The sequence below is a fragment of the Bombus fervidus genome, chromosome 1, assembly GCF_041682495.2.
Source record: "Bombus fervidus isolate BK054 chromosome 1, iyBomFerv1, whole genome shotgun sequence".
NCBI lineage: Eukaryota > Metazoa > Arthropoda > Insecta > Hymenoptera > Apidae > Bombus > Bombus fervidus.
Window position 1 is genome coordinate 21,607,770 of NC_091517.1, and position 18,224 is coordinate 21,625,993.

Here is an 18,224-nt window from a genome sequence, read left to right on the forward strand (position 1 = left end):
CTGAGCGACCTCGAATGGATGAGAGGATCTTTAATCTTGATTTATTAGACTGTAAGGTAGTATTGGGAACGAAGAGAGTAGATATTTCGAAATGATACGATTTCAAAGTCTGAATCAATTATAAAATGGTATTAAAAGTGGTAGGTAGCGTTAGAATCGTAAGATAGCATCTATCGACAATATTGAAAAGAGTATTGACGTATTTATATGGTAAGGTGTTTATCAAATTTGTTAAAGTTTGTATTGCACAAAACGATGTCTGTTAGTGACAATATTTTTCACGAAAGAAACATAATTTCTCGATAACACCTACGTAACTACCTACTTTACACCTACGTTACACCTACGTTACCTACGTAATTATGGACGTAGGATAACATTTTATAGGATATAGCAGTCTCGTGTATGAAAATAAATTCAAATTTAAAAATTACTCTCTTCTGTTTCCTCGAGAAATAAGACCTCTACCTTTTGAATTACGCAATGTTACAGCAACGGTGGAACACGTCATCCTGCAATGTAAAAAATAATCTTGCAATTTGTTCAAATTTGTTAAAGTTTGTATTGCACGAAACGATGTCTATTAGCGACGATATGTTTCATAAAAAACATTAATTCCTCGATAACAATAAAAGTATTAATTGTAAGGCCGCAAAGTATAATTAAGTACCTAGGTAATTGTGGACGTAGGATAACATCTTATAGAATATAGCATTCTCGTGTATGAAAATAAATTCAAATTTAAAAATTACTCTCTTCTGTTTCCTCGAGAAATAAGACCTCTACCTTCTGAATTACGCAATGTTACAGCAACGGTGGAACACGTCATCCTGCAATGTAAAAAATAATCTTCTTGCAGAGAACGACTCGCTATGAAACCTACCATAAATGATAATTTGAAAAATAATGAGTCTACATAAAACTTACTAAATTATCGAAGATATGAAATATTTAACTTAAAATACTCTCAATTAATTAGTAATTTCTAACTCCTCGTAACCTTCCATTTCTTTCCTTTTTTTTGTTTTTTGCGTTTTTTGCAAGTGGTTGGTGCAGGAATACGCGAAACGGAAGAAGAACATAATAAGCGTTTCTTATTTTCTTCTATAGAGAAGCAGTTTAAAAGTTCAACGCGTCATCAATCGCCGAACAATTATTTCGTTATTTGATTTCTCAAAAATTGTAACGATACTACTACTCGTTGTAATATTAAGATATTGTTTGTTTCAATAACGATTATCTTTGACTACCACAAAATTTCGTTTAAACTTCTCAGCTACTTGTTTAAAAGAGTCGCATCTTTCAACCAAACGTGTTATTTTCCTTCTCAATTACGTCGCATTAAAGTAGGAAAAAGTTATTAAATATAAAAAGTATTAAGATAGGAAATAAACAGAATTATCACGTTCCTCTTCCATGATCTTCAAATTGAATGGAAAGTCCAATAATGTAAATTATGTACGCCCACGATAAACTCTTTGCATGCCGCTTTGCATCTTTCAATGTCATTCCTCGCTCGTATAACATTCTTGTTATAGGCTTCTGCCTACGTTCGCCAAAATCATTCTTGCGACGCGCGAAACCAGACGAATATCGTCTGAGAAAAGACACGAAGAAGATATAAGAAGAGATTGGAAAGATATTTTCGTCGACGAAGAGACCAAGACTCGTTTCGTTAATTGCCTTTATTCTTTCACCATTCCATCACCCTTTCTTCCTTTCCTTGTTCGCAAAGCTGTTCAACGAGCTTTCTCCAGAAAACGAGTTTTGTCGTTTAATTTCGAAGAAGAGGCGTACGAAGCCAGGCGAAAATTTGACCAGGTTTTGCCAAGCATTCGCGAAATTCGTTACGTTTTACGAGAGGCAGCCGAAAGACTCTCGCGGTCCGCCCGATATCCTCCCATTAATTAATTTACGTAATCAAGTTACGCGGCAATTAAGGCACTTACGTGGTTACGTGCCCTGAGCATTCTCGATGCCGTGGTAGGAAATTTTGTTCGACGTAGAAAAGTATAACGTGCCGAGAAATGTAAATAAAAGAAAGAGTTTTTATGATTTTCTCTTTTTATATCTTTCGTACTTTTATTTCTACGTCCCTTTTACTTGCCCAGAAACTTTTATTCTTCCGAGAGAATTTGAAAGACAGTTGTCTGAAATTACTTGTTGTTTCTTATTTAGTAACGGCAAAGAGGGACTCTCTGCTTTCAATTTTGTACTTTGCCTGCTTCTGTGAATGGAACGTATCTATCTTTCTTCTTAACAAATATTCGGACAACAATCGCCGGGAAAATATTGTTTACGATGATATAGTTAATTTGTAAATGGGTTTTAATACACATATTTATGATATATATCGGTTATTCGATATATCGAAACTCGATGTTACGTATCTAACGAGTACCTGGTAAAATTTATAAAAAGAAATATTTCAGACGCGCGAGTTAAATTTTCTTTGCGCATTACGGTACGCTCTGTTAATATCGACGATTCCGATTATTTTGATTCGCCAATTTATTCTTAACGTTTGCGTGTCTTGAATTTCTTAAAACCATTGAAATATAGTCCACGCATTATCATTAAAAAAATTTGCTTTATCAGCTGTCACAGTGTTCTTGGCTACTTTTTGCGTTACATATCGATGAAAATGTAAAACGGTACGTTACTTTAAAATTGAAATATCAGCTTCGTAGACACGACAACGTGTCTTTTATAATTTGAAGTAACGCAATGAAAATATTGAATCGACAAACGCACAGATTTCTTTTTTCTTTTTTTTTTTTTTTTTTTTCAAAAATCCGAGCACGTTCTTAAAGGTCTATTTGATGAATCTATGAAACGTTGTGCCATTAATCGCGACGAACGTTTCGAGTGATTTCGATATTTCTAGAATATTGTAGACGGATCGATCGAATTTGTTGAAGTTCGCTGACGATAAGCCGATATCCTGTATAAAAGATTAATAACGCGGCCTGATGAATAATGCGATAAATAATGTTAACAAGTTGCCGTGATTTCCATAATACAGAATTTTGTAATGTAATATTCAAGAAATTACCGGATATCAGTATTTGTTTATTTATTTAGCGACCTGTTTGTCGAAGCGATGGAATACACGTAAAGCAGCGTGGCCGCGGCAGATACGAGGTTACAATCCGAAATAAAAACAATAGAAATGGAACGGAGAACAGAATAAATTGAAACGAAGCAAACTGATGAAATAGGAAAGAGGGAAAATCTAACAAGAAACCAACGATAAACGGTAGATGAATTGCTCTAACGGAAATTAAATCGAATGAATATGAAATGTAAAAGAGATACAAGAAGATTCATTAAACGATCAACTTTCTATTTTAACTTTCGCTTATTCTAAACATAATTTGTTATTCTGCCCGATCATTTAATACGTAATCCAGTTTCCATATTATTTTCTTTCCATAAAATGATGTAATCTATGTAGACTCTCAAGAATTTCACATTCACCGATAAGTTTACGTTGCTTAGTTCGATCGTATGTCGAAGATACTACGTGCACGTACGTCGATCAGTTTAACGTCTAAATTTTATTTATTACGTTCACATGCAACAACCACGCTGATCCCAAAAACCTCGAGTCATCTTCTACTTGATCGTGTGCTTGTCTATCGGTAAAAGGTATCTTAAATCGGAAGAAAATACGAAAGAATCATTAACGACGTTGTTAATTAAAGTTGTAAAGCAGTAAATATAGTAAAGTAGTAAATCGTGAAATATCTGTTTATTTATTAAAACAAGAAGAAGATGGAAACGTAAAAATGCTGAACATCTTAATTAAATGTTAAAAAACAAGCTGTATAGGACATAACGTTTTTAATTTTTCGTTAGCGTTGCCTAATGGAATTGCTGCCAGTTCATTTTCTACATCCCCGTTTCAACGAACCAACTTAATGAAAGTGCGCGATAATGGTTGATAATGGATTCTATTTAGATAGATACGAACTTGAGGAAACTTCCTGTCAGAAGACGTACACAGTACGAAATTCCTATAACAATCGTACCGTGGCTGACCGTAATTGTTCCCATTAATAATCCGTTCGTGTAAGTTACACGATGCAAGCGTTCTACAAAAGCATCGACGACCGCGCAATTCGAAACAGGATATTCGCGTGACGATCCTACCCGTTACCTCCTTGCCATTACAGCTTGCTTAATTACTATTATCGCGACAACTACCGGTATTTATCTTCTATTCCCATGAACTATGTTTCGATTCTAATGTTTATCGAACCAATGGATCGATATTCAATTTTGCAACGCGCGATATCGCTCGGTTTGCGATACAACGCGAAAGTTTAAAACATACACGTAACTGTGGCAATAAATATGAGTTTACAGCGAATCGACAATGACGTAAAATACGTTCACGCGGAACGCTATACGAGTTATCGTTGGCAATCGCGACGGATCGGTATCGTTATATATTAGTTTTGTACGTTTTGCTCTTGTAGAATTAAACCGATGTCAGGTATATATCGGGAGATCGATGAAGTTTGTATTAACTGACCATCGAGAGGCACGTGATTGTCGATTACGTCTTATCTTTGCGAGATATATGGTCACATTGGCGCAGCTTGACAGCGAGTCTCCAGAGGATCGAGGTTTTACGGTTGTTACCTACCTCGTCAAACTAAATATATAAAATCCAATTGCATCTATCAAAACTGTGAGAATACGAAACTCCTTGAAAACAATGCATCGACGAACCTCCTAATTATCAAATAATAATCGTCGACAACGATTCTCATTGAACGGCGTTCGGTTATCGAAGAATAATTGCGATCGATGAAACGAACCTGCAGACTCGAGACTTCGCGGCGCGGATTTCCACGTTCGCGTTCTATCGCCGCGTTGTTTTTAATGCAGCCAATTTACAGAACTCGCAGGTGCCCTCGAAGAAAGCCTCGAAAAGCATCCGACGCTAATTGGACCCTTCAGATATCTGCTTTGAATAATTACCAAGCGTCCGTCTTCGAATTATTCGCGCGGATGCCACCCCCTTTTGCTCTCTTGGTTCGTCCCTCCATGTTTTCTTTTTTTTATCTAACCAGCCAGATGATATTTTATTCTTCTTTTCTGCTTCGTTTCAAACGGTGGCTCGGTTCTTTCATCCGACTCGAATCCGACAAATTGGTAAGTACATTCTTCTTGGTGTTTCTTTTTGGTATAGTCACCGGTGTGTCGAAGCGAAATTTTTAAACCGCTTCCAACGATCGTGATCCATAAGAGTAATACACGATTTCCGGCTTACTAAACGCGCTTTCCAGTTAATCTCTCGACGATGAAGTTTCATCGGATAAGAGAATTTCTCGTTCGAAAAATTATTTTATTTTTTCGATGTCTAGATTTTGTAAACTGAATATCCTATGGAGCAGAGATCATATCGTTTGCAAGGCTGGTTACTCGCGTATGTATAGCTTTTCAAATCGATGTATCGTTTGTAGTAGAAATTAAATTATCTTTTTTACCAACACCGTTTAGCATGTTAGTAATATGTTACTAATGTATACTCTGGGATATACATAGTATTTATTACAATTTTGTTTCGTAAAATTATCATATTCCTTCCGATTTAAGTTTCAAACTTTCTTCTGTCCGATCACCTACGCATAAAATTTAACGAAAGGTAAACAATTTTAATCGCACGAGAATCCGCGAATTACTCGTGAAAAAATACGAAGTTTGTATAGCATCGAATGAGAAGTAAGAGGAGAAGAATCTGTGTACTTTGTTGTTGGAACGTTCTGTTCGACATCCTAATTGCCTTTAGAAAGCGCATTGATCTCTTTTCGATCAAGTATCCTGCTAGGTATTGAATCGATAAGCGAACGAATCGTTCGAGAAATCCTTCCTGCTCCAAGAGGCAACTTTTTCCAGGAACGAGGAATTCCTCTTTCATCTCGCTGCCCATTTATGGCGTTTCAGCCAGTTCGCAGTAAAGGTAGCGATTCGTCATTACGCTTCCGTAAAGAAAGAAGCATGGTTTATATCGAAGCGATATTGCTTTTGCTAAACCCAAAAACAATCGCGAAAATACGTAAATTACGCCATACTTTCGGTTTACGTCAATTTATTCATGAAATTATTCTCGCGTCGCGTATTTCATTGATCAAACGTTGCATTACGAAATAATATATGTAACAGATGTTTTGTTTAATGAATACATCGTTTTAAAAAAACCCGGATTAAACGAATCTTATTACTATGGGATACGTAATTTTATTTATCGCAATACCATTAGACCTGAAACAGATTTCAGTATATTATCATATTACATTTTCTAGAATTGTTAAAGTTTCACAAATTCGAATCTGTAATTTTGAGAAATTGTTTCATATGCGTGTAATATAATACTTCAAAAATATTTAAAACGGAAGCAGAATTAAACATTTTTTTTTCTCTTTTTTTTTTTTTTTTTTGTCACTGTTCGTTTTGTCCCACCGTGACAGCTGACAAACGTATAGTTCGTACGAAATATGAAATCCATCATCAAAGAATTCAAAATAATACATTTACACCAGGACACGCGACATTTTTATAAATATCAATATTTCGTAATAATTTGATCAAAAAAGAAACACGAGGGAAGTATACGGCAAGACGATGAATTTCAGTCTGTCTTGCACGGACGTTACGACGTTTTCGCTACTCTGTTTCAATTAACGGCATATTCGATGTGCGTTCGGCCGCGCGCGACCAATTAGATTTCAAGTGAAGGCTCTTCACCGTAGACGTCCAGGCAGCATCAATTGTCGCATAAATTTATTGGACGCTGATGGCCTCGCAACCGTGCAATCGACTGACACCAATTTATGACACCGCCGCGGTAACCGACCGACTGGCAAAACCGGAAACGGTATCGTTTCATCCCTGTAACGCTCTAACGCTTCCACTTATCTCTATTTTCACATTAAACGCGACACCCATCGAAATCGAACGCAAATTTCAGTTCGAATTTATTTGATCGATCAAAACGGCTACGTATTTTATTACGAATTGCTTGTTGCGGATTATATATTCGTCTACTTGTACGAGAATTTATATTATTATTAGTACAATTAAGATAGTGAAAAGTTTTTTAAAACGCGTGACAATTAAATGAAAATTAGAAAAAGTTCTAACATCTTTTTTTACGACAGCATTGAATATTTTTTCATTTTAATTTATCGTAAACTATTAACAGCTAAAAATTAATTCGATCTATACGAAGATAGTTTCTTTGTCAAATTAGTCTAAGTAATTCAGATTTCACGGATATCCTTCCAGAGTGTACACAACGTACAGAACAGCAAATGTCTTTAAGATGTCTGTAAGACGTCTTCATAGTACCTGGAGCTTCTCATTACGAACACCTATGTACATTCCATGAGTGTTTCACGCCCGTAACTATCTGGTTCCATCTATTCCTATCCAAAGTTTCAAACCCAATCTGTCAAACGAACGCACATGACAAGATCCTTCGATGTAACCCTTAGACGTCCAGCAGTTGAAGTTTCCATCAAGGCGTTGGATTTACAGAAATTGCGTCTTGTACGGGCAACGATATCGTCGACAATTCTATTTCGGTTAATGGCCATCGATGACGAGGAGCAATTAAATTAGCGCGGTTTAGGAAATGCGCGCCAGTGTGTGTGAAATAGGGGATGACCGTGTGGGCGGTCGGGGTCGGAGGGTGCGAGTATAAATTTGGGGTAGGCCTGGTAGTGGTAGCATGTTTCAAACACATCTGTGCCACACGGCCATGTCTCCTCTCGCTCTCCAACCCTCCTATGTTTCCACTCTTCCTCTCTCTCTCTCTCACTCTCCGTTTATTTCTCGTCGAAACTCCGCTATACAGGGTGTTTCAGAAATACGTGATCAAACTCGAATATTTTATACAATAATTTACTAATAATGAAGAATAATGAAAGAAGGTAATAAAAATATGATGAAAGTATTTGGACACCTACCCTAAAGTACGTAAAAATATTTCATGTCAATTATAAAAAAAACATTTTGAAATTTCATTGCCACTATAATAAGACACGACTGTCAGCACTGTGTTGCTATAATTTGATACCGACATCTAATAAAAGATTAGTAAACGGCACGAGTAGTTGCTTCAAATAATCGAGTACGATAAACATCAAAGATCTAACTTATTGATACAAGGGACAATTGATTGCTCAGATACTTCAGTGATCTCTGCTGAATATATATTTGCAATAAATATCTTATAACTTCCATGTATATTTTCAAATTTGTTTAAAAATTTTACCGACGTAATCACGATAATCGAGTCCCGTTGCAGTACTAATGAAATTCGAAACGTTTCGTGTAACATATTTTTGCGGCAAACGTTCAAACACCATCGTGAGCTACTCTATACGCGATAGAACGTTCGTTTACACGAATTGCATTTATTTGAACAAAAATTTTAATTACTACCGAATAAACAAACCCTTGCCGGTCGAATCCACTTCACGAATACGTTTCACGATATATTTTAACGCTCGTGTTTGTCAAGTTGCTGTGGCCAACATTTGGCCATCTATTTCTGGAACGCCTTCTACATGCACTTGCCCCTCTTTCTTTCTCACCTTTCATTTCCCTTCCACCTTCGTAGTTCCACCCTCTCCATCTGTCTCCGTCGTTTTACCTGTACCGTCTAAAAAGCGCACAGTTTCTATATTCGTCCTATTTTATCCGGTCGAACGCGCGTTACCTCCATCTTCGTCAGACGTTCGCGGTCGTGTTTCGCCCCTATCACGAGAAGCCTCGTAGTGCCAAACCGGAATCGACCTGACGCTCACCGTAGCCGATTACAAATCTGACCAATTAGGCGCACACTGTGCCCGCCGGATCCGAATTGGCGGTCGTTTCGTATCGAAGGAGGCGCCATCACCGATCACCCACCGATCTCCCGGTGGGTCGGCTTTAATGACGCAGGTAACGTCATTAAACGACAGAGCGGATATTACGTGTTTGGCTCGAGATCCCCACGAAGTACAGAAAAAGGTTCTGCTTTGACTTTCGCTCGTATATTTTCGTCGTACGATCGGCTCGTTAAAGGGATCGGTCGATACGAATTACCACGCACGAGCTCCGTAAGAAGTTTGAGCGCAATTGGCGATGCTTGACGAGCGTTACAGCGATATTCGATCGACGATCCAAAATCGTAAAATTAAGAGATTAAGCGAGACGAGAGGGCGTACAAACGACGTGTAACGCGCGACTGATACGCGGTACCAAGAATCGTGACATTTATTTCAAAAGGGAAACCATAATACCCTGGAGAAACATTTATCACAGGATAAATTCGCAAATGGTGTATTCTTTCTCGGAACGTTATACACTTACGACGACTTAACCTCGTAGTAATTATAGTTGACGTGGAAAGCAACACGAGTAACGTGCATTGTAAAGGCAGTGTGTAACACGAGAATCGCGTAACAGAATTCCTTCGGTAGCGAGTGTACAACCGTCAAGAAGGTTAGGAACCCTTGTTCGCAGCCGAATAAACGAGCTGCACGACTATTCAAGAATTCCATCTTGTTCTGTCAACGACGATAAACTAATTTCCAAGACATCTAGACCTTTGTGTCTCCTGTTTCTCTACCCAATTCGCGCTTTCGAAGAATCTTCATTAAGCTTAACGAGGTGTTTCACGATTAACGTTCTTGTTTCGAACAGGGAAAGTGCACCTTTACTTGGAATCGTTGATTACGCAGTTATTAATATCTTAAGATCGAGGCTTGATTTTTTGGCCAAATCGAAACTAGACAGGAATAGATAATTGACAGAATGTTATCCTACACTCGGAAATACGTTGCAAACGAAGAATAAAGTTTCGTCGCTCCCGTTTTCGAGGAAATAGAATTTGACTATGTTAGCTAAGAATTAGCTCGGTGCACGTGTACCCGGGCCAATTTTCAAATTTGATCTTCTCCGAAACGAAACGTGCTACGGAAAGATTGTATTCTACATTTTCGATTTACTTTTACATGCAAACCAAGCATCGTTTTTTATCGATTATCTGCTCCCGTCGAGCTGCGAATTAAGCAAATTTACATCTATACTTTGCAAAATTTTCAAACTCAATTTTCTCAAAAACGAACCTACGCGATATCGTTATTCTTGAATGAATCGTGGACCACTCTGTATACTCGTACAAGGAAACAACAATTACGAGTAACGCTCATTGTAAGACAACGAGGTTACAGAGACGATAAAATAATAAAACAAAGAGTCATTTATCTTTGGAACAATGCTATTTATTCGCTTGTATATAGATACTTTATATCTTGGTAATACGTTTGTTCAAACATAGTATACGGTATCGCGGGTCCATTATGTTAGGAAATATAGACATTTTAACAAATAGCGATACCATGCATCGAAGCGTAATCAAAAAGTAACATGTGTAACGACCGCTGTACAAAATGTCACACTGTAAAAATGCTAACCACGACATAAAACTAACTGTAATATAGCCAACTCGTAAGTTTCAAAATTGTCATAGCCGAAGCCAGTAACATCCACGATCGAACGATAAGAATATTTATATCCAGGCACGCAATCCGTCACGCGTGTGTTAATACGTTGCAACGATCTCTTCGAGTAGGAGTTAACGCGTTGGCTGTCACACGCGACCAACGGAAATAAAAATAAATACAAATTCTTATCGATATAATAAAATATCACCGGTACCGGTTCCAAGGCGATAAACGTCGAAAAACATGTGGCGTTCCTACGTGTAAGAAAATTTCACCTTATGTATAACTATACGTATCGCTGTATTACTACAACTACATCGAAATTCTTATCGCAGCTCGTTGCAATGCGATACAGCTGTACAAAATGAAACAAACGAATTACAAAAAAAAAAAAAAAAAAGTAACGAATACGTGGGTGCGTTTCACTGAAAAAATGCGGACGTTTCGCGTCGACCTGAATTCAATCGACACTGCCCTACACACGGCCCTCTTCCCTTCTCAACCATTTCGAAATGTCTTTTTTTCCTTTTTTATTTATTTCGCTCGAATTAACCGCCGCTGTATTTTCTACGAAGCCAATCAGAGAAACAGAGAAATATATAAATATATACAGGTAGAGGAGAAAAGGGGAGAAACGGTGGAAAAAAAGGGGCGAAGAGGAGGGCTGCGGAAAATTCGGATGCACACGCGCTGCCGGGCGACGATAATTTATTATTCGCTGTTGGGCCACCGGTCTCGATCCATACGGGGTGGCTCTGGGATACGTGCAAACGCCGAGGTTTCGAAAGAGGAGAAAAAGAGACCGAGTGGAACGAAAGAGAGTGGGACGAAGAGTGGAAAGAGTGGGAGGGGATATGGGGGTGAGTAGGTTGGGTGGCAGTTGGGCGCTGTTGGTCGTAGCTGGACAGAGGGAGGGGGAGAGGTTAAAAAAGAGGAACAGAGACAAAGGGAAGAGGGCGAGGGGGGAGAAAAATGCCAAAAAAGAGGAACGAGAACGCGCGAGTCGGTGTTTTATTGCCGGCGGATTTGTCGTATTGACCGAGCGTGGGACGGGCTGAGAGGCAGAGAGGGAGGGAGAGAGAGAGAGAGAGAGAGAAAAGGGGTTGTAGAGGTGCAGGCAACGGGGTTGAAAGGCGGAATAGGGGGAGCGAAAGATCCAACAGGAATGGCACAAGTGACACTCGCCTACCGGTGGTCGATAAAATCGGCTGATTCCGGTGTGTATAAATGATTTCGCAAGAGATCGGAGACAGACGATCAACGAACCGATTTCGAGCCGCTTAACCGGTTCGCCAGTGACTCCGTCCCCCCACTGATCAATACGGAACTTCGTTACCTGGCGTTTATTTCTCACCACTCGTTCCGATCGCTGCCACGCGCCACGATTGAAACGAAAAATCATTTTTCCGCGATAAGTCCTACTAGGAATAGGTTCGGCGTGTATAGGGTTAACGCGAGTCGTTCGGGGAACGCGGACAGGCGTGGCTGATATTTCCGGTGACCGGTGTTTGCCACCTGGACGAGGGTGGCTCGGTTTAATTGGCATTCGTGCTGCTCGATTAAAAGTGTTTCATGGGTGGGGAACGCGCGTTATCGTTTGGTAATTTGTAGTAAATCTTCAACAGGTATGCAGGAGCGGAAAGAGGATGGAAGATCGATCGGCGATGAGGCACGTATGTTTGTTCTGTTGAAGCTATTTGGTTTTAAGTAATCGAGTTAGGCTTGTTTTCGTGTCACGTTTGGACAAATACGTGTTATGTACGAGACGAGATATTTTAAGGAAGATTCTACGATACAAGGTAGCAATCTTCGAGAGGAGAAAGATATTTAATGTGGTTGTAGTAACTTGTACTTGCTCGATAAAGATAAAGACTACATCGATGTAGCAACAACAGCAATTTTTAATAACGAAATTGATCGACGAAATGAAATATTTTTTGACGTAGCAATCACGGCAGTGCGTTGCACTCTTTTTTGTCACTGTGGCAAAAATTGTAAAACGACGTATGACAGGTTTATTGTTACTCGCGTTACGACCACATTCCGACGACCATAGGTGTTTAAAAACTTTCTGCGTCCCTGTCACTGTAACGTATATGACAAGCAACGTAGTTTAGTAAATGAAAACCAGGTGCTTCCTTATACTCGTTCTAAATACAAATATAGGTTTTCTCCATTAATACAGCTGAAATACAATTCGAACAAAATCTGCGAAAGATCTAACAAAGCAACATTTTCGAGCGTAAATCGCCGATTTTAATGAAACTCGTGTACGACGTCGTTGTCGGAAAACTATTGTTACAGTATAGACAGGATTTGGAAAAACAAATAGTTCAACATTTATTTACAAATTATTCAGCTCTGAAGGACTCGATAACCTACTCGCTTGGTTGTCCGTTTTCTTCTGATCGCTTCTAATCGCTTCTAACTGCTTTTAATAACTTCTAACCGCTTTTAATCGCTTCTGTCTCAACTGAGACCTGGACGTCCTTCGACGCTCACATACACTCTCACTCACACGGTATAAATGTACCATCTATTTAACAACTATTCCACGCGTATTTCTTTTTACGTGCTGATATTCACGTTGAATGAGTATAAACAGCCCCGAAAATTAAGAATAGAAACCATATTTCAAGAAACGTGTCTGAGATTATTTCCTAGTATGGAACCTCTCTTCGAAGTAACGTTAGTTAATATCAAAGAAGTGTTGATAAACGATTGGATGTTGAAGAGAGAACAGTCCCAGCAACAAACTCTTTCAATCAACACAGCTCTTTCTTACGAACCTACGACAGTCACACCGTTGCGTAAAATATATATTCACCAATACATCCAATACTTTCCCTTCGCAAAATCATCCATTTTTTCGTTTTACGCTCGGAATTCCCCCGAAAATCGCCGGCTATAGAAGACACGCGTTTAATTTTCAAAACAATGCTCATTATTTCTCGTGCACCCGCTACAGGTGCACGGATTGTGAAATCGTCATTTGGTCGACACAAAAGCGGCCAAAGGTCAGCACGTTGAACGACGTATGAAAATTGACGAGGCATAACTGACGTCGGATAGGGCCGCGTCGTTCGCGGCGGAAACCCTTTAGAATTTCAGAGGTGCAGACGATCGCGAGGCGCGGGTGTTATAAAAATTACACGCATTTCCATCTGCGAGCGATACCATCAATCCACAAGTCTCAGGAATAAAAGCAAAGCGGAATGAGTCCCGCTGTGAATCGTCCGTTGATTCACGGTTCGCATCCCTCGGTTTTTGTGCGACCTCGCCTTCTCTTTCTCTTTCTCTCGCATCTCTTCTCGTACTTGGCGCACGCCTTTCCTGCTGTGCTTCTCTCGTTCCCCGGCTGCCCTGCACTCGCGCTTCTTTCGGGACTCGGAGAAAGAGAGATTGAAATTGCGGATTAGAATCTACCTCCAACGAGCGAGACCGTGACAGGGACGAATTAAACAACCTTCGACCCCTGTGCAGGCGGCGAATAGTTCATCCCGTGTTCGAGGTACCGGACGTTAGCGTTGTTTTTCAGCAGCAGCCGATTTAACCACCTAACGCTAGGTTTATCGTTGAGAACGATTAAACCTCGATGGGAAATAAATAACAAAATGCAGATCGTCGTATAACGTGGCTTTTACAAGATACGCGGGTATCTTTGTATTCTTATAAAGTATCGTAGATCGAATTCATAAAGATGAGTAATAATCGAAAATAATCAGCTAGATCAAAAATAATTTATACCTGTGTACATCGCGAGAGCGTGCGTCAAGATGTTGTTAAAATATCTTGAAGTTATAGATGAGATTAAAATGAGATTAAATGGTTCCGAGAAAATTTGGTTGAGACTCGACGCGAACGTTTAAACCCAAATACTGTTTCAGTTGAAAGGTAAGAAAATTGAGAGAGAAATAGTGCCTACCTATGTAAAAGATATTCCCTTCGTATAAGCAATTTTTCTGGAAGAAGTTGAGTCGACATTTTTTAAATCGAGTTCTATGCTAAAGGTAGAAATATAATACGATATGAACTTCGCATAGTTTGTTTCCTACCTAGTACACGTGTTTAAAGGATAAACATGTTAGATCGCCCTTTTCAACGTGACAAAATTTAATAAAAAAATTGAATATCTATGTTTGAAGAATATGATTCAGTGAAAATATAAAGCAAGATAAAATAAAATATAGCGTAATACAAAATAATATAACGTGATAATATAACATAGGAATAAAATATATAATAACTGAATCGCTCATAACGTCAGCAAACTAAAGACATTTCTTAATGATCGAACAGTCGAATTTCTTGAATAATGCGAACGAATAAAACTTTGATTTTACATGTATTATCCGGAAAGCTTTTCGCAGAGTGCAGAAATCGCGCGTTATTCTGATGACGTCGCAGGTGTTACTATGTTCCGAAAAGGGGGAGTAGAAACAGAATATCCGTCGATATGCAGACGCTTCCACAGATAGTAATGGAGCTGCGACTCGTTAAAATCTCGTGATGAAATGGTATCACGGAAAATACATTTCTAATATCTGAGAAATATGTGTAGTCTGCCAGACGCGACTTCCTGAATATTCCTAAACGATCTTTTTGTCGGGACTTTACCAATGCATACGAGAGCAAATACTTTTCACAGACATTTTTCGCTTATTACTACCGTGCATAGAGAATCTGCACGTTACAGAAGAAATTTAACGAGTTATCAGTTTGAAAACAGATAGAACCATATTCAAAATTATTAGGTTGTCCGAAAATTTTCTTTCGTTTCGTAACGAAATAATAGACGCATAATGTTTTTCGTTTTATATTAGTTTGTTGAATCATACACGAACATAATAGTAGAAATATAACGAAATGGATCATCATAATTCGATAAAATAATATAAAACAGAAATTGTTGTTCGTCTATTGTTACCTTTTGAAACGAAAGAAACTTTTCGGACAACCTAATATCTTATTCGAGCAAAAAACGCATTAAGCAAATAGCTTCGAGAGCTATCATAATTTAGATACTCAAAAGGAGAAAAGATGTAATTATTTGATACATTAAGACCTACGCGAAATTGATTAATTATCCAAGTTATGAAATTCTTCATTCAAAATATCATACTATCTCTCACTATGGAATGTACATATCGTTTTATCAAGATAAAAAAGTGTATTAAAATGACAGATACTTTGAGAAAAAGCCACTGTACACATGCGAAAAAGTGAATGGAAATAGTTGAACGACATACTTCAATTTTCTCAAACTTCGTAGGAACGCAGAACTTTGTAGGAATTATAAGGAAGAAAAAATAATCATGAAAAAATACTAAAAGACCTTTTGCAATTATTTTCAATACCGTGGTATTGAAAAACGAGATACAATGATACAAATTGATTTAAAAAAAGAAAAAAAAAAAGAAAGGAAGAAACTACAAATGAAACGTTGCACTGATGCAACATCGGAACTTGATAAGTTTAATTACAAAATATATCGTGTCTAAGACATCGATACAAGTGAAAAGCTCGAAACTGTACACGACGATGATATTGCCTGTACGAGGATTATCTTCTACAAATTAGACGCTAATTAGACCAGTTGTTCGAACCTTTGCGAGTACAAGTTAGCAACAAACGGCGGCGCGGCAGAATGTTGTTACGGCCCATGATAACAAAATTTGATTCATTGAAAACAGAGGCCTAATATACAGTGGGTTGCATGACGATTGCTTCGATACGCGTGATCAAAGCGGGCCATGTTTATCGGTTAAATCACCCCTGATGCGTAAAAGCCAATTTGGCAATGAACGGCTTTCCTGAAATTAATCTTCGGTCACCCGGATTGACTAACATTCGCCCTCTTGCCCCGGAAGAATGATTGTGCATCGTATAAATGATTAACGGGGACGACTTGCGAAAACTTCAACGATACAGCTGAGTAATTGCTCGGCCGGTAAAGGGATAATTAAAAATAATTACCGTCCTAACGTTCTCCTGCAGCGACAATCAATTAAATAGGTCGCATTTTACGCGCTACATACAAGCACCTCGTTTTCCTTTTTAGTTCTATCCGCCTACTCTGCTTTATATTACCAGCCGCCATTGTGCCTGGGTAATTGGGAAATTTGACGATGAAATATCCAAGATTTGAGTCGAATAGGAATTGCCTTGATTATTTTACTATTTTTTCAGATACAGTACACTGGCTAGAAAAGGTATTTTAGAATACTCGTACTTTTCAGTTAAGCATTTTTTTTTTATTGGATTTTTCATGGTATCAAATTTTTGTTGGTCTATAAAGGTAGCATTAAATAATATACTCGACGTTTAATATACTCGGTCATACTAATATAGTTAATTAGTACGATAACTAGATGATAAATACAATGGTGTGCAAATATTTTTCATGAAACATTCAAAGGTTGAAGTTCTTTTTCCGTTCAAAGAAAACTTGAAGCTTTAAATACGTAGAATATCGCGTCAATGCGATTCATTAACAAATTCAATGAATTCGAATCTTTAACGAAGTTATAGAGAATTAAACACAGCTATAATTACAACGAATTCAACACGCCTTTGAATCGATTCTTGGACTCTCTTCGTTTTGTGACAATTTTAACTCGAAACGACTATAACGAGAGGAAGATGGGATTAAAGATTAAACAGCAACATAAAACACAAGATAAAACACCGTTGTTCCAATAATTTCACACGCTACTCGATATCATTGACGTGATTTAAACAACCAAACGGGATCAGTGAATTCGAACGGTTCACGAATTTCTCGTAACTAAATAACTTCGGAGGATGGTCGAAACGTGTCAAAGTAGCGGAATGTCGCTCATTCGTGCAGTTCACCCGAGAATACAAGACGAAAATAGAAACTACGAAAGAAATAAACGCGGAAAGCAAAGAGAAAGTGAAAGAGAAAGAGAGAGAGAGAGAGAGAGAGAGAGATTAGAAAGGGAGAAACTCTTAACTCGGTCCCAAGTTCGACTCGAAAGGCTAGAGTTTCCGTCCTCCAGCGGCCATCGCTCTTTAAACGAGAGGCAGAAAGATCTCCGTTCAGCCACCCGTTTCTCGTATACGTACAACCATTCTCGTACACAGCGAAAGGAAAGCACGAGTCTCGGCTGTTCCATATACATGCGTTGCGAGTAAGTACGTGACGTTTTATGACCTAACGCGGCCACTGTGCAACGTTGATTCGATTTTCCATTGCGCAACACACATTGTACTCGTGCAACACACGTTGCGTGTTACCTTATATGTACGATGATGTACGTTAGGCAGAAGTTGCTCTTAAATGTTATCGACTAGACAATAAGCTTGTTAAATATGAGACGTGCGAAATAGAATTCGTTTCGTCCGAGGATGCAAACGTCCGTTGAATCGTTTTAAACCTAAATTCTCGGATATGACGACGCTAGGATTTTAAATCAGCGCTATAATTTCTATGAAAGATTTGTTTCGTGGGCTTAGCAGCGATAGATTTTCAATTATTTTGATCGCCACAAAATATCGTAAAAGATCTTACTCGTTGGAGAACCTCGAGACGGTGACCGAACACTTGAAATCAAAACTCTAACGATTTTTAAAGAAAAGAAAGGAAGATACCGATATACTTCTAGGGAACGACAAAAACGTTAATTTCTTAATGAGTACGATAAATTTTGTAACTTGTAACGATTACGTTGTACACTCGTACTTGAGAATTGT

General features: G+C 38.4%; 1 long non-coding RNA gene across 1 annotated transcript in view; it reads right to left on the bottom strand.

Annotated features, from left to right (window-relative positions):
* Positions 1-755: 755 nt before the first annotated feature.
* The window catches only part of LOC139990801 (uncharacterized), a 71,311-nt gene continuing 53,842 nt past the window's right edge, over positions 756-18,224 (bottom strand). Inside the window, exon 3 of the long non-coding RNA XR_011800657.1 lies at positions 756-830. This is a non-coding gene — a long non-coding RNA (uncharacterized lncRNA). The remainder of the gene's footprint in view (positions 831-18,224) is intronic.